The following is an 18,774-nucleotide window of genomic DNA, read 5'->3' as shown; positions in this document are numbered from 1 at the left end:
TGAAAATTAGCACTTACGAAAATTGTAAAGCCATGCCAGTGCTCCAACTAACACGATGAAGTTTGCACTCCATTTGAAATTTGAACCACTGCCTCTCCCGGTTGCCAACTTAGCTACTTTGTCACTAGATTTAGCGACTTTTTGGTTTCCCTACTGAGAAAATAAGTGTCAAAGTGACCATTGACAAATCTAGCAACTTCTACTGCCAATTAGTGACATTCCTCACCTTCCATCCATGCGGCTCTTCTCACTGGCTAGCCTGCCTCCCCAACCCTGCCCACTTCATTAGTCATCTTTCCATGCATCACAAGGTGTGCTACCTACTACGGTACATAGCAGCGCGAAAGAACACATTTGGCTAAAAACAAGCTCTGGCTAATGTGCTGCTCTCTCTAAAGTGCACCTGGCTTTAGCAAAGTATTTAATTAGCCTCCACAAACTTCTTTTCCTCGCCAGCAGATTACAGTGATCCCAGCCCAAGAAGCCCTGGAATGCAGTTCCTTCCGAGGAGATGACCAATTGAGATATAGTGATATTGACTTGGTGTCCAGCAGAACGTAGTCAGAAGAACATGAAATGGATTTTAACAACACTATTGCGCTGCCTGTGAATGGTTTTGTGATTATACTTGCCTGGTTGTGTGTGTGTGTGTATAATGACTTTTCAGAGTTTGGTGACTTTCTGTAGGCAACACTGCGTCCTGCCCTCTGCATAATCTCTCCAAGTGGGGGGCAGTATCTGACACACTCTGATCACTGACACAGCAGGTGCAGTTCAATCAAGAAATCAGTATCAGGGTTTTTTTTAAAAGCTTAAAGAACAAAAACAAAGCCTGCCCATCAACAAGAAAAGCTGACCCCAGAAAATTGACCACTTTAAGCTGTTGTGTATGTGGCATGTGCCCATCTATGCCCACAGGCTTAATTGTACTAACAGCTGATCAACAGTTGTTATACATGTGTGCTCAGCTTTGTCATGCAGCTACAAGGCATTCCGCTGATACAGCAGAAGCTTATATCTCAGTTTGGGAGAATATTATTCCCTATGCCACAGGTCTATACATGTTACTGTTGAGTTCAATCCTTTAGTTTCATCCCTTGGTCTATAATCTTAAAGGGAGGGTTGCAACTTGGACCACAAAATAAAAAATTAGAAATTAAGTTACATTGCTGACACTAGTGGGGAAAAACAATTCACCCTCATCTCTCAGCCTGATCTGTTTTTTACAATCTGTGTGCCCAAGTGACCCTGCAGTTTATGGCTGGCCTCTTTTTGAAGCAGGTCAGTCTTGAGTTCTTTTTGATGAAATGATGCCAGTTTCAATAAAATGCTACTTTTTAAAAGCTGTTCTCTTTTAAAGAGCCTAGTCTATTGGAAGTGTGATCCAATCATCTAAAGGGACTCCAGAATTATTATAAACATATCCAGAACTTGATTCACAGCTTGCTTCATTGCTGTTGCTTTATTTGAGAGACCATACAAATAGCTGTGAGGTAATTCCAATTGTTTCTTTCCAGTTCAGCTTGTAGTATTACAAAGCAAAAATTGAAATGTTCCCCTCTGTCATTGAATTGAAATGTTCCCCTCCCGCACAGAGACAATTTGTCATTTGGGCTCGTTCTGAACATGGCAATTTAGGTCAGTTGCTTTGGATGTATGAATGGAACAAGGAAAATGTTTTAGGCAAAAGTGAGTCAATAACAATTCCATGCTAGCTGCATATATGTAACCACCCAAAGCCTATCAGGTACCTTATGAGTGTTTCCTGTTGGTGGATGCCATAGATAGAGCAGTACCCTTGCAAATTTGCTCATTTGTTCTTAGAAAAAGACTTTGTACCTCGGTATTTCTATTAGTGCCAAAAACTCCTCTATATGCTTATTATAGGGAATCCCTAGGATGCTGCAAATACAGAGGTAAAGTCATGGTACTTGGCTAAATCAACTGGCCTGGTACTAAGGGTAACTGGTCTAACCCAGGGTGAGTGGGGACAGCTATTCTAAACCATCCTGCTGAGTTATTCAGATTATGCTGAGTTATTCAGTTATTCCTCAGGGGAAAAAAGTGGGCTAGAAGTCTTAGCCCAAAAGTGGATTTTTCCAGAAGGTTTGAGCTAAATCCATTCTACTGCTTTTAAATTATGTTTGTGCAATGCAGTATATATTGCCTGGATTCTCCTGAGCATTAGTAATAGTAATATGAATATTACAAACTGAAAAATCTGTATGCCAAACTTCACGTGTATTCCTCAAAAAGAACAGGAGTACTTGTGGCACCTTAGAGACTAACAAATTTATTTGAGCATAAGCTTCCGTGGGCTACAGCCCACTTCATCGGATGCGTAGAATGGAACATATAGTGAGGAGATATATATACACATACAGAGAACATGAAAAGGTGGGAGTTGTCCTACCAACTCTAAGAGGCTAATTAACTAAGAGAAAAAAACTTTTGTAGTGATAATCAAGATAGCCCATTACAAACAGTTTGACAAGAGGTGTGAGAATACTTAACATGGGGAAATAGATTCAATGTGTATACAAAATGCTGATGAGATCAAGTTTATAAAAAAAGCAGAGTTCTTGATATCACGTGACCCGTCTTCAGGGCCGGCTCCAGGGTTTTGGCCGCCCCAAGCAGCCAAAAAAAAAAAAAAAAAGCCGGGATCGCGATGTGCGGCGGCAATTCGGCGGGAGGTCCTTCGCTCCAAGCGGGAGTGAGGGACCCGTCCGCCGAATTGCCACCGAATAGCTGGAAGTGCCGCCCCTCTCCGGAGCGGCCGCCCCAAGCACCTGCTTGCCAGGCTGGTGCCCTGCTCATCTTCCTCCTGGAAAATGAAGAATCAGAATTTTCAGACTAAGTCTTGTACCACAGAGTGAAAGACATTAAAGACCACAGTGGTATACCAAGGATTATAGATAGACCGTGGACCTTTACTTCCTGCAGACATAGAAAACAAATGCCAGCTGGATACAGGCAGGGTTTGTGTGATGAGAAGAGTGTGTCTTCCACATGGAATCACTCTCCGCCGATTCTGTGGAAGCCCTGTTGGCCTCACAGACTTTCTAGATTGGAAGGGAACTGTCTAAGGTTGGTCCAGGCCTACAAGATTATCTCCCTCAACCCTGCAGGAGTTCAGTGGGTAAGTTAATGCTGACTCAGCATCTAATTACCAGATTCCTCCTCCATCTTAGGGAAGTTCCGGGGCAGCAGCCCATGGAAGAGACCCTGTCAACATGGTTCCTGCAGGAAATGTGATGCTCATAGTCCAACAGGTACCAGGAGGCAAAGGCCTCTGCACAGATGGCCCAGATTGCCATCTCCCACTGTTGTTAACGGAACTGAAGCCATAGTTGCCCTCATATAGTGGCAATTTTGAGAAAGGCATCTCTCTCTCTCTCTCTCTCTCGTATTGTGCTCAAGAGGAGTGAGTGTCTCTTCCCGCTCACAGCATAGGTGGGCCACCATCTTCCCTGAGGGCAGCTGCGCCTTCAGCCCAGGGGCACCATTTCAAATTTTGGTGGTGGCGGGGGGACAATTTTAACCGTGATTCCAGGGGCTACTTATGCACTTGAAAACTCTAGTTTTTTGGCAGATAACTTAGCAATTAGCTGACAGAAGCCCTGTATCTAATTCCTATTTAAAAGAAAGAAAAATAAATATTAGACCCACTCAGCTCTACTAATAACATGTTCTGACATCTTGTGGTAAGTAACTTAAAGGACACTAGTTAGGTTTAAAATTTTAATGTATATTCTTTCTTTGTTACTAACCCTGCAGAGAGAGAGAGACCTGGTCAGGACTCCTGGGTTCTATCTCAGCTCTGGGAGGGTAGTGGGGTCTAGTGGGTTACAGCAGGGGGCAGATATATCTGGGTTCTACATAAGAACAGAATGGCCATACTGAGTAAAACCAATGGTCCATTAGCCCAGTATCCTGTCTTCCAACAGTGGCCAATACCAGGTGTTTCAGAGGGAATGGGCAGAACAGACAATCATGAAGTGATCCATCCCCTGTTGCCCATTCCCAGCTTCTGGCAAACAGAGGTGAGGGACATGCAGAACATGGTGTTGGATCCCTGCCCACCCTGGCAAATAGCCATAGATGGAACTATCCTCCATAAACTTAACTAGTTCTTATTGGAACCCTATTATAGTTTTGACCTTCACAACTCCCCTCGCAAAGAATTCCACCGGTTGACTGTGAAGAAATACTTTTTTGTTTGTTTTAAATCTGCTGCCTATTCATTTCATTGGGTGACCCAAGTTCTTCTGTTATGTGAAGGAGCAAATAACATTTCCTTATTCAATTTTTCCACATCATTCATGATTTTATAGACCTCTATTATATTCCCAGTCTTTTTAATCTCTCCTTATACGGAAGGTGTTTCATACCCCTAATCATTTCTGTTGCTCTTCTCGGTACCTTTTCCAAATCCAATATATCTTTTTTGAGATGGGGCGACCACATCTGCATGCAGTATTCAAGATGTGGGTGTCCCGTGGATATATATAGAGGCAATATGATATTTTCTGTTTTATTATCTATCCCTTTCCTAATGATTCTCAGTGTTCTGTAAGCTTTGTTGATTGAGCAGATGTTTCCAGAGAACTATTTACAATGACTCCAAGATCTCTTCATTGATGGTTCAGCTAATTTAGACCCCATCATTTTGTATGTATAGTTGGGATTATATTTTGCCATGTGCATTACTTTGCATTTATCAACATTGAATTTCATCTGCCATTGTGTGCCCCGTCACCCAGTTTTGTGAGATCCCTTTGTAACTCTTTGCAATCTGCTTTGGACTTACAAAATTACTCAAGATAGTTATCTGCAAATTTTGGCACCTCACTGTTTACCCCCTTTTCCAGATCATTTATAAATATGTTGAACAGCACTGGTCCCAGTACAGCCCCCCTGGGGGACACCACTATTTACCACTGCCTCTCTCCATTCTCACCATTTATTCCTACCAGTATTTCCTATCTTTTAACTGGAGTGCCTGACAATGCTTTCAGGATCATCTAAGGATCCTTAATTTACTTTAACAACAAGCCTTTGGTTATCTTAATCACCCTGCCTCTGTTTATAAACAAACTCCCTGCCCCAAAGGCTGTGCTGCTCCCAGCTTCCGAACTCATCACATTTAAAATTTTTATTAAAGCTAATGGTAAAAAATTATATAGTACACAGGTTAAGAAAAGCGACAGAGTCCTGTGGCACCTTATAGACTAACAGATGTATTGGAGCATAAGCTTTCATGGGTGAATATCCACTTTGTCAGACACATGTGGTGGAAATTTCCAGAGGCAGGTATAAATATGCAGGCAAAAATCAGTCTAGCGATAACGAAGTTAGTTCAAAGGTTAATAAAAGAGCGTCTGTACATCTGGGTATAGTGCTTAGATCAGGGGTCGGCAACCTTTCAGAAGTGGTGTGCCGAGTCTTCATTTATTCACTCTGATTTAAGGTTTCGCGTGCCAGTAATACATTTTAACATTTTTTAGAAGGTCACTTTCTATATGTCTATAATATATAACTAAACTATGGTTGTATGTATAGTAAATAAGGTTTTTAAAATGTTTAAGAAGCTTCATTTAAAATTAAATTAAAATGCAGAGCCCCCCGGACCGGTGGCCAGGACCCGGGCAGTCTGAGTGCCACTGAAAATCAGCTCACATGCCACCTTTGGCATGCATGCCATAGGTTGCCTACCCCTGGCTTAGATTATCCACAGATACAAGGTTTGGTTTTAAAGTCAGAAGATACTTATAGTGCATAATCAGCAATAACCCAAATTTAGGTGAATACATTTAAGAATACAATTTAGATATTTGCATCCAAGTATTCAGGTATATCACTCATGAAAAGTTATACAGAGAGTTGGTTGTGGAAAGCAAATATAGCAATGAGTGAGGACTGTCCCTCAGTAATTGAGAATATAGGGTAGGTTGTCCATTTACAATCCATGAGGAAAGTATTTCAGTTACTTTCCCCACTGTGCTTCTTATCGGCACTCCAGCTCATCCCTCCTGGTATTGCCGATGTCTGGTGATGTGTTCTATGTAGATGTCCCTCAACCACCTGATGGCCTCCGACACCAGAGGTGAAAGTAAGCCAGTCCAGTCTGGCGTACCGGCAAGAGAGAGACCCGGTCGGAGACCCGGGCCCTTTAAATCGCCGCCCGATCCCCGCTGCACGAGTCCTGCAGGTAGCGTCAGCGGGGCTCAGGCGGTGATTTAAAGGGCAAGGGGCTCCCGGCTGCCGCTACCACAGCAGAGCCCCAGGCCCTTTAAATCTCCACCTGAGCCCAGGGTAGTGGCGGCAGCCGGGAGCCCCTGGGGCTCTGTAGGCGATTTAAAGGGCCTGGAGATTTAAAGGCCCCGCCTCTTCCTGTTGAGGCCACAGCCTCTTCTGGTTGAGGCTCCTCCCCCTGCTCAGGACTCCAGAGTACCGGTAAGTCCTTTAAGTTACTTTCATCCCTGTCCAACACCATGAGTTGCCACATCAGCTGAGCATAGCGCTGACCGGTTCCGCATTCTCTCAACACTCGCTTGTTACTGGGTCCCAGGTACCCAGGGCTCCAACGATCAGCGCGTGTGTCTGAGTCTGGTAACCCTCGCTCTCAAGGTTTCAGCCAGAGGAGAATAGGTAACACAGCAGGGCAGCATTCTTGTCCAAGCAGCAGAATGGCTTTGAAATCCCTTGGTTTTCTGTGAACTGGTAAGTATGTAATACTTAATATTTCTCTCTAGGTGGCAGCATTGGTAAAGAGTCCCTGCCAAGCCAACCTGGTGAAAACAGATTCAACCCCCTCTTTACCCCCATATATTTCTGTGAAATTTTATCTGTAAACAGTGAGTTTATTTAGATTTTAAAATGACTGTATATCTTTGAAGTGCTTAAATGACTACATAAACTGTGAAGCCAACGACTAGCTTTTCATATGGAAGTGTGGTCTTCCCCATAATTTTGTTTTCAAGCCTGGTAAGTGTTTGTACAAAACCAAAACCAAGCCTGTTAAATCAAAGGTCACTTTTACGCCTGTTAAAACATTTAAGGAAAACGAAGTGTCATGCCATTTACACAGCACGTTGCCATATGGTAAGTGCAAAATGTCAAAAAGACTACCACAAGCAACATTTCTAGTTACCAAGGGGAAAAACTATGTTCATCCACACTAGCCATGAAATATGCAGGGTATTTAGCATGTGTTTCACTTGGAATTATGGAGAATTGCTTTATATTTTGTTTAATAGCTTTAAATTGTAGTTCAGTTTGCACAGGCTGCTCATAGCATTCCTCCTGAATTTTAATTCTGAGTTTTTCCAAGGTCTAAATTGTCAAGCATATACATGTTAATTTTGATCATAAGTGACTAATTAAGTGTTTATGAGGAAGAAGCCTCATGAAAAGTACCAGTATTCTCTAGTATATATTAAATATTGCAATCTAGCATTGTGTACCTACAGTAGAGACTATACAAAGCAACTATAAAGTGAGATTGGTTTTATCCAGTAAAGTGATGTTATTAAACATCCATTCTCACGCTATTTTGAATATGTTGCAATTCATAGATTTTTGTGTCTACTTGTTAAATAAAACCCTGATTATCTGCATGAAAAACAGCCACATGCTTAGATTCTGGGGTGCACTATCAACTACAAAGCAAAAAAACAAGCAGGCCTGTTGGGGACTGACTGGATTCCATGAACGTTTGTTTTTGGAGCATCTCTCTAATGATGTTGTGGGCTAATTATTAATGTTGAACCTGTGGAGGTGAGATGGTATCATGAGCCGTGAGACATGACACAATCTAACTGGCTTATGGACAAATCACAAATTCATTATACATACCCACTGAAATTGCATCAACTCAAAGTTTATGGGTGAACTCTTGCCCCGCTGAAGTCAATGGGAATTTTGCCATTGATATCTTGGGGCCAGGATTTCACCCTATATACCTCCTTATGTATTTTCATCTTACAGTAGCAATGTAATAGGTAATGACTTCAGCACAGGGCATATCTTGGGGACTAATGACCAGCCAGGGTTAAATGTCCCAGCTGAATCAACTCCTTCTGGCTGGTCATTCATTAGCAGGAAATCACATGGCCGTTCTCTCTCTCTTTCTCTCTCACTCTCACTCTCACTCTCACTCACACACACACACACCCTAGGAGAAGAGTTCATCAATCCCAAAACATCCCCCACCTATCCACACCATATAAAAGGTTATCACCCAAAAAAGAAAAAAAGCAAGATTGGATGTTGCTGATGGGAAATTACTGTTTGTCAGGAATGCTTTGTCAGAGTGTTAGTGAATGATAGGAACATCATGGCCAACTTTGTTCTCAGCCTTTTAGCTCCTCAGACCCTTCACCTTTTTTCTGAGGAGGACTGAGTTCCCCTCCAGCCTTCTTAACTGAATGCATCAAATTACTGCATTAAAAGCATGGTCATTTTAGCATGTGGATGTCTACATCACTTCAATTGGTGCTTGGACTATGACATCACCTGAAGAATTCCCACATGGCTGGAGAGACTGTGTTCCAAGCTTATGGGCGTGTGCAACCATTGAGAGGTTTGGCCCTATTTTGTGTCGGTTAGACATGGTATCTCTCACATTAAATTCACACCAATTTAAGATGAATTCAGAACAGTTTCAAAGGCATTTTGGAGAAGTTGTTAAAACTTTTTCAGGGCTACGTAAACCAAATACCCCATAATGTTTTGACACCACACAGGGCCAGATTTTTGAATGCATTTGAGCACTAAAGATGCAGATAGGCATCTAGTGGGATTTCCAAAAGCGCCTAGGTGCCTAACTCCTTAGACTTGACATCAATCTGCATCTTTAGGTGCCTAAATACCTGTAAAAATCTGGCCCATAATGCTTATGTTTGCTTGTGCAGGATATAACCTGTAGGCAGAAGCTCTACACCTTGACTTATACTTAGACTGTAAACTCTTTTTAGCAGGGATTGTCTTTTTTGTTCTGGTGTTTCTACAGTGCTAGCACGATGGGGGCCTGGTCCATGACTGAGGCTCTTAGGCACTATAAGACAAATAATAATAAGAAGAAATGAATTCAGTTGGAGAGAGATTAAGGCAGAATACATTATATTGGTGCCAGGATCTAAAAATAAGTGCCTCGCAGCTGACAATAAGCATTTTTTTCAAGAGTTACAGTCAAACAAAACAGAACTTGTAACACTATCTGTAATAGCATCTCTGGTGACTTCCAAGCATATTACGGTCCCCATGTTGCCCAACTATTCTCTGGGGTAGCAAGTTCCCACATGTGCACCCTGCCATTTTCAGCTGCAATTACATTTCAATGTGTTAATGTCTTATAGCAGGGTAAAAATAATTACCAGTTGAGGGGGGGAAACATCCAGGGAAGAGTCTTGTGTCACTGTTAGTGAGTATGCAAAGCTCTGAATCATCTGATTCTGTTTATCTACTGTTCCTTTGAGAGCTAGAAGAGTTTAGGAAGTTAGCAAGCAGAGTGTTGTTCCTGGCATATAATCACTCTGTACTGGTCATCTGTGTCCATTCACAATGCCTTTAACCTCCCATGGTTAGTCTTATAGAACTTCAGAATATGATAAACTCAACTGTTGTTTTTAAATACTAGGCGCTTGACTCTGGCAGCAATAAAGCTTAGATTCCTGGAAGCAGCAGTGAAAGAGGTGTGGCGGGGTGAAGTTATTCAGAATAAATCGGATAAATGCAGGTTAAAATGTTAATGTTTGAGGTGGCTGCTATTGAAATGAGAAATGGCTCTCTCTCTCCAAACAATGCCAGAGTTATGGAATTACAAGTTAGTAGGAAGGGATAGAATTCATCCAATTCAATATAGAAGCATCAAAAATTAAAGAGTTGGTTTGGATAAAGAAACTTCTTGTGTAATGAAACAATAACATGCTGAAGCTGAGCGTGGAATGTCTTTGGAGCAGCATCCAATGTGCAGTGTTTCACTCCGAGATTGTCTGTGGGTAACAGTTGTAGGGTAATGCACAGATGACTCTAATTAGGGCACATTATCTGCATGATGACCCTTTACAACTAGATAAAGAGGCGACAGAGTGCCATTATTTAAGTCAAGTTTAGAGCAGAAGCAGGTTGTTCACTGTCAGTTAAACAAGCTCCTGGCTTGAGGGCTTGATCAAGTAGGTAATGTTCTGCCATTTAGGTGCAGGATAAAAGTTGTTAATATTTACCCCTTTTACATGTAGAAAGTTTGCTGTTTTATGTGTGAGTAAGACCAGCTACAACAATACAGAGAGAGAGAGAGAGAGACAGGCTGGGCAAGGGCAGTGGGCTAAAGATTTATCCTCTCTCTAGACAATTGCCCAAACCCCCATCTTCTTTTATTGCTGCCCTCCTCTCTTTTCTTATTTGGTTTTTCTCCATGGTTGCTGGAGTGTACTGTAAAGATAAAAGCATTAAACTGCTCTGTAATTGTAGCTAGCCTCACAGAGGAAAGTTTATGATGGCAGTATTGAAATTCTTTGCTTTTAAGGTCCGTGGCACAAAATGGAAGAATGTAATTCTAAACAGCCTTGGGATTTTAATTCTGCTCAGCAGCAGTTTAAAAATCATTCTACTTTGGGTAGAAATTTGAAGTGGCTGCAATATTCAAACCACTTGGGTGACAGCTAATGTACATATTTTAATTCATAGTCTCTATCTGGGTCTAAACAAACAGGTGCCCACATCACAAAAGCACAAGGAACACACTCCTTTCCAAAAAGGCTGGAACAGGGCTAATGCATTAGTTAAATCCCACTTAAGTTTATGCACTGCTTAAGTTCCCAAACATTGTGTTGGCTGTCTGAAAAGAGGCAAATTTCACCCTTAGTTTACTAAAAGTACTGTATGCTCAGGGTCTGATTGTGTTTTGTTTTGTTTGTTTTCCCCAGAAGTGGGGAGCACTTGGACTCCCATTGCCTCCACTGAGATTTTTGTGTGCTCAACACCACCACAAATCAGCCCACTAAGTTTTTTTAAGACAAAATTCTGAATTGAAAAGAAGCTACCATTTTGGAGGTTGGAATCATAAAATCCACTCTTATCCAGTTAGTTTATAGAATTTAAATACAGGTTTCCATTTATATAAGATTGCGATGTTAAGCATTCTTTAATTACCCAAAATTTCTTTTCTTTCTGTGTTCTACTGTGCCATTTTCAAAACAAACAAAACCTATTGTCCCTGATTACATGATCTCATTAGATGACCTGACCTTGATTCACCTAAAGCAGCTAGGAACTAAGGGACAAGTAGTGTTCCTTTCATAACTAAAGCATCACATCAGCAGTCTTTGCAGTTTCAGTTTAGAAGACTTATTTTACTATTGTCACATACTTTGGTTTATACAAGTGCTGTATCGCGCAACAGGCATCTATGAAAATTAGAAATAAGGGTCATAATAACAATACTTAGCTCTTACATCATGCTTTTTATTGGTAGAACTCAAAGTGCTTCACAAAGGAGGTTGGTATCATTATCTCCATTTTTACAGCTCTGGAAACAGAGGCACAGAGAGTGAGGGAATCTGAATGGGTTTATTTTCCAGATTTATCTTCTTACAGAGATACGCAGGTGAGTTACACACCTTCCTTCACTATCAACTCAAGTGTCCTGATTTTTTTTTATAAACACCCTTAAAAATGGTGTAAGAGTTTTGCTGCTTCCCATATGAACATAAGAATGGCCAGAGTGGGCCAGACCAATGGTCCATCAAGCCCAGTATCCTGTCCTTTGACAGTGGCCGGTGCCAGATGCTTGAGAGGGAATGAACAGAACAGGACAATTCTCAAATGATCCACTCCTGTCATCCAGTCCCAGCATCTGGCAGTCAGAGGTTTAGGGATACCTAGAATATGGGGTTGCATCGCTGACCCTCTGGGCTAATAGCCATTGATGGACCTAATCTCCAGGAACTTCTCTAATTCTTAAATTCAGTTATACTTTTGCCCTACACAAGATTCTCTGGCCACAATATCCACAGGTTCACTGTGTGTTGTGTGAAGCGGTACTTCCTTGTTTATTTTAGACTTGCTACCTATTCATTTAAAGAACTCCTGATTCTTATGTTATGTGAAGGGGTAAATAACACTTACTTTCTCCACACCATTTATGATGTTAAAGACCTCTGTCATATCCCCCCTTAGTCATCTCTTTTCTAAACTGAACAGTCCCAGTCTTTTTAATCTCTCTTTATATGGAAGCTTATCTTCTTATCTATCCCTTTCCTAATGGTTTCTAACATTGTTAGTTTTCTTTTGACTGCCACTGCACATTGAGCAGATGTTTTCAGAGAACTATCCGCAATGACTCCAAGATCTGTTTCTTGAGTGGTAACAGCTAATTGAGACCACCATTTTCTGTATATATAGTTGAGATTTTTTCCCCAATGTACATAACTTTGCATTTATCAATATTGAATTTCATCTGCCATTTTGTTGCTGAGTCACTCAGTTTTGTGAGATCCTTTTATAGCTCTTCACAGTCTGGTCCCAGTACAGATCCTTGGGGGACTCTTCCCTCCCCCCTCGAACTATTTACCTCTCTCGTCTGTGAAAATTGACCATTTATTCGTACCCTTTGTTTCCTATCTTTTAACCAGTTACTGATCCATTAGAGGCCCTTCGTTCTGATCCCATGCCTGCCTACTTTGGTTAAGAGCCTTTGGTGAGGGACTTCATAAAAAAAACTTTCTGAAACTCCAAGTACACTCTATCCATTGGCTCGCCCTTGTCCACATGTTTGTTGGATTAGAGACAATTATTGATGAAACATGATTTCCTTTTACAAAAGCCCTGGACTCTTCTCCAACATATCGTGTCCATCTGTGTGTTTGATAATTCTGTTCTTTACAATGGTTTCAACCGATTTGCCTGGGACTGACGTTAGGCTCACCTCTGGAGCTTTTTTTAAAAATGGGCGTTACACAGCAATCTGCCAGTCGTCTCATACAGAGTGTGATTCAAGCAATAGGTTAATAGTAGTTCTGCAATTTCATATTTGAGTTCCTTCGGAACCGTTGGTTGAATACGATCTGGGCCTGGTGACTTCTTATTGTTTAATTGATCAATTTGTTCCAAAGTCTCCTCTATTGACACCTCAATCTGGGACAGTTCTTCAGATTTATCACCTAACCCTTTCCCACCAAAAAATTGGTTTTTGATGAACTGGCATTTTCTGACCAAAAAAATAATCACCTAGAAATTCCAACCACCACTTCTCTTTGGCACTAGATCACCACCCCCAGAAAGATAGGTTTTTTAAAAAAGACAGTTCCATTGCCTCAGGATCTGGGATTTACAGTCAAGGTAATTCAACTTTTAGCCCCTAAGTATCTCACACAGGGAAGGTGTGAAGTTATGAGACAGAAGGAAATCTGCCAAAGCAGAGTGGAAAAGGCTCGAGGAGGGAGGATAAAACAAAAGGGCATCTTATCAGGCTGGAAAGAGTTTACTATTCAAGTACAACAAGGGTCTGTGTTAGAACTCTGATAATATACCAGGTTATTTTTATAAATAATTTAGATTACAGTAACAACGTGGTATTGTATGCATGATTTCCATATTTGCAGATGATTCTTTGTAATTAAAATCCCCATGTACTGAGGCAATGTGTGATCCCTGGTAAACGAAGGAGACAAAGCTGGAACTCTAGCTGTATGAAAGCCTCTTTGATTGTCTGTAGTTGGAAGCTATTTTCTTTAAAAAGCATCTCCTGTTTAAGGAGGATTGTGATTCCATATATCGTGGCAGTCCACATCCAAATTTCAATCTCTTTTTATGTTATTTTTTACAGGTGAGAGGCCATTACTTCTCGTCTAAGTAGGTGTTTCTAGACATGAATTGAATGAAGAATGTGCATTCGAATTTTTGAATGCATCTGTGATGAGGATGTAAGTGAGAGGTTGCAGAGCCCTAAACCTTGAATTCGGGTTGGTTAAAGTATTACAGTTTAAGGGTCCAGTCCTACACTTACTGCTTGTGCTTAATACCCCAAATGGTCCTCACCTGCCAATATTTGCAGAATTCAGTCCTTAATTAGCATCTGGGCTTTGGCTCAACATAATAGCATCTGCAACAGAATTTCTGGCAGTGTTTCAGATATAAATTTTCATTTTAATACTTCATCTGTTTCCAAGCATACAGAGCTGATAATTTTTACGCTACCTTCCAGGCAATGTAAGATTTTTTTTTTTATTTACTTTTATAAAACAATGGTGATGGATTAAATCATTGCAAACTAAAGATCAGCAAACGATACTACATGTTAGTGGTTTCAAATTCCCAAACCATGCTTGGGGAAAAGTTCTCATTCCTCCCATCCAGAAGGGAATGAAAAGTCAGTGCTCAATCTGCTATCACGACTTCTACTTCATCCTGATTATTATAAATGTTTTATAAGAAGTAGCTGAGCGGCATTTTTCAATTTTATAGTGAGGGTTTGAAAGCCACTAACTAGCTAAATATGTGTGTGCATGTGAAACTTATTGCATGATGGATAATAAGGAAACGGGACTTTCATATCTTGCAATATCCCTCCTAAGAGAATGGATTTCTGCTCAGACACATAAATAAAATAAAAATATTTTTAGACAGAACTGAAAATGTTGTTAGGTTTTTTTCAAGACATTGCAAAGTGAGAGATCTGGGGTTCCTGGTGCCATGTTCAGGGCCGGCTCTAGGTTTTTTGCCTCCCCAAGCAAAAAAAATTTTGGCCGCCCCCCCCCCCACCTCTGGACTCTCCCCCTCACCCGCACCCCCTGCTGCCCCAGCGCTGGGCTCACCCCACCAGTGCTGACTGCCCACTCCCCCTTCGCCTCCAGCCGGTCTGGCACTGGCAGGATAGGGGTAAGCAGCGGGGCTCCCAGGCCGCGCCTCAGCCCAGGGTCCCTCCAGCCAGGGCTCCTGCCTCCAGGACCGGCTGGGACCCGGGAGGGCAGAGCTGGGGAACCGCCCTGGCAGGGGGCTGAGAAGCTGGGGCAGGGTAGCCCCAGAGGGAGCGGAGCCCTGGAGAGTGGGACAAGGGCCCCGCATGGCAGCGCCCCTCCCTCTATGGCCCCGCTGCTGCTTCTGGCCGCCCTGCCGCAGTCCCTGGCCAGCTCGAGCCACTTCGCCCAGCCCCAGCTGCGGCGCTCGGGGGGCGGCCGCCCTGCGGCACCTGCAGGCAACTCAGTGTGCCCCGAGGGGCGGCTCCCAGCCCTAGTGTCCCCCGCTAGGAGCCTGCCCGGCCCAGCCACAAGGTGCGGGCACTGCTCCCCAACGCGAACCACAGCGGCCCCAGGGCGACGCGCTGCTGCTGCCAGGGCTGGCTCTAGGCTTTTGCTGCCCGAAGCAAAAAAAAAAAAAAAAAAAAAGACGTCCAGAATGCCGCCCTTGAAAATGTGCCGCCCCAAGCACGTGCTTGGTTTGCTGGTGCCTAGAGCTGGCCCTGGCCAGGTGTCTGCTGGCAATTGTAGCAAAACTACCTTTTTGGCTGTAGTGAAGGGTCCTAGATTTTTCTCTCTGCTTCCCATTCATGAAGAATGATGTGCAGTGATTTTACAGCACAGTACTACATGCTCCTCCTATCAGACTCTGTTTTCCTGTATCTCTCTCCCTCCTTTGTGTCCAGCCTTCTACCCACTTAGTTTAAAATATTTCTCCAGTCACTTCCTTACATCAATCCATACTGTGGATCACCACTCCCACGCTCCTCATGTGATAAGTGGTCTGTTTGTTCATAAGTACATTACATGGTAATCACCCCTTCCCCCCCCCACCCTCCACAAGCACATTTATAAAGCTACTATTCCCTCTGCCATTGGCCCATGCAAGTCCCTAATGTGGCAGCACAAAGCATCTCTGACTTCTGTTGGCCAGGTGCATCCAGCTCCAGCTGTGGTAGGTGCACTTTCTGGCTGAGTGTACGGGCTCAGCAGTCCCTCGCTGTCATAGGTCCATTCAGGGGGAAATGGCTCACCTCTGGATTCAGACAGATTGGGAATCGCACAGCAAGCCACAGTGACATGCACAGTACTGACGACACTGGCATCCAATCGGGTCTGTAGCGCACACAGACCAAAAGGACAACTTGGCAGAATGAGTTGGCAGCCTGTTCAAACTTCCTGTAACATGCAGGCTGAGCAGTAAAGTTTTCCCACGGTGAAAGGGCTGCAGGAGTCACATTTTGGGAAGGTCAGAGAGAATCTGGGTTCTGGTTGGTTTGACTCAGGTCTGTGTACTGCAGTGTGGAGGCCAGAGCCCAGGGTTCAAGCCTGGGTTAGAACATTCTTCACCTAGGATTGACAATCCGTGTAGACACTCAAGCCCTGGGCTCTCTCACCCAGGGTCAGCTGACTCAAGTCCCACTAACCGTGGGCTTACTTTGCAGTTAGATATACCCACAGGGTATGTCTGTGCTGCAGTAAAACACAGCAGCTGGCCCATGTCAGTTGACTCAGGTTTACGGGGCTCGGACTGCAGGGCTATAAAACTGTAGTGTAGACGTTTGGGCTTGAGCTAGGACTCTGAACTCCAGCCTGAGTCTGCATGTCTACACTGCAGTTCTATAGCTGCGCAAACCTGAGTCAGCTGACGGAAGCGGGTGTTTTATTGCAGTGTAGACATACATGTAGAGACTATGCTTTTCTGACTGCACATTTAGTTGCTCTGATTCAAGGCTGTGCAGTAAGGACCTTGTGAACTGGGTTCAGCAGCTTCTGAGCTGAGCTGACCCTAAGAGAATGGGAGAAAGCCTGCCCCCTTCCTAGAGCAGCACAAGAACTAGGAACACCTCTGGCTGGGGTCAGATTGGAGGCTTTCTTAAAGGGGACATTTTTGTATTAGTTTGATTTTGGTCTCACCCCTTTAGGATCCTGTACACCCTGACTGGGAGCTGCTTCTTCAAGTCTCTGTAAGCTCGAAAGCTTGTCTCTCTCAACAACAGAAGCTGGTCCATTAAAAGATATTACCTCACCCACCTTGTCTCTAATATCCTAGTAGGATTTTCAAAAGCACCTAGGTGCTTTTCAGTAAGTGTGAGGCACCTAGATGCTGTTGAAAAACACACTAGGCACCTAAATATCTTTAAAATGTAGCCTTAAGGAACTGTCAAGCACTCAAGTCCCCAAAGCTTATCCATACGTGTTGCTAAGATTTGTGGGTGTCCTTCTCTGGTTCTCCAAAGGAGTGGAAAACAGATGAATTGGAGAGAGAGCAGAAGAGGACAAATTAATTCTAGTTTATAAACCTAATTGAATGTTTTTATTCCTTAGGTACGGCAGTACAGCTCAGCAGAGGCTGGCTCAAATGACTGACTGTTTCTCCCAACAGCAAAGCCAACTTCAACTTTCACAGGCTGACAAATAGTCGTGTAAATTACCAAAAATCCAAGACTTCAAGCTTAAACTTCTCCAATTGTTTTCACATGATGCAACTTTAAATCTCTCTTTTAAACAGTATTACATTTCCTTTCATTCCCATAAACTTCAGAAAAAGTTGACTGTTCTCACATTTCAGACTGTGACCTAGCTAGCTTGCACTTCCCCCCTCCACTAGTCTGGAGAAGGGAATAATGAAATTCAGACAACAATGACCGAATGTGCTCTGTAGAACTTTCCTCTTACAAAACAAATGAATGCTCCTGGGGTCCAAAACACTGCAGGGAACAAAACTTTCAAATCTTGTAGATATAAAATAGTAAGCCTAAGTGGTGACTTCATCTCTTTTATCAGATCAGAAATGTTTTGACAGGCATTGAAATGAAAACCATTTTTTAAAATGATAAGATAAATGAATTTAAAATTCCCATTAAAACAAGTAATTATTAAAATAAAGCCTGCTTTCCAGAAACACTGATGCAAGAGTGGAAAATGCATTTCAGAGCACTACAGAGAAGAAAATCTTTATACCCATAGTCATAACTTACAGAACTGATGTTGCTGAATATAAATTTGCTTTTGTAACGACCAGAAAAATAAGTTACTTCATATTTGAGTTAAACAGCAGTGAAATGTACTGTATGCTCTGATTCTGACAAGGGCCTATAGAAAATTGCCATGGCTATGGTCAGTGAGAGGCTGATCCTGCAATTTTTAGAGTACTTCTTGTAAGGTGCTGAGCCCCTGAACTCCCATAGAAGTCTATAGGAGTTAGGGCACTCAGTAGCTTGCCAGATTGTGCTCTACACTTACGCAGCAGGAAATATCCACTTTTCTCCAACATCACTGCTGGTGTGAGTGCAATTCCAATGAAGTCCACTGTAAACTTAGCTATTTGAGTCAAAACTAAAGCAGCCAAAATGTATAAATCCAACAGAGAGAGTTTATGGAGAACTAAACCAAACACTCTGCCTACAAGATTTAGTGTCGCTAAATTGTTATAATTAAATGGGGTACCTACATCATGTTGTCTCCTTGGGGCCTATTCTCTACTCAAGAGGTATGCTGAACTCGCACTGATATCAGCAAGAGGTGTATGTGCAGAATGAGTGGAAAATATGAGATAGTAGATAGCATGCTACAGATCTATAAATCTATCTGATACCTAAAACCTGCCATTTTTTTGCCCTCGCTCAGTAACTTCCATGCAAGCTCTGCTCATGGCTCTATGACAGAGTTTGTCTTAATTTAGCATCTGAAGGGTGAACTGAAATGCCATTGGAATAAATACTTGTTTGAGGTGCCAACTCCTTGACTGGATCTCTGTGTAGATTCATAAATACATTTTAAAGGTGAATGTAAAGGCCTTTTATTAACCTGC

This window comes from Malaclemys terrapin, chromosome 8 (assembly GCF_027887155.1).
Source record: "Malaclemys terrapin pileata isolate rMalTer1 chromosome 8, rMalTer1.hap1, whole genome shotgun sequence".
Lineage (NCBI taxonomy): Eukaryota > Metazoa > Chordata > Testudines > Emydidae > Malaclemys > Malaclemys terrapin.
Note: the sequence above shows the minus strand (reverse complement) of the source record.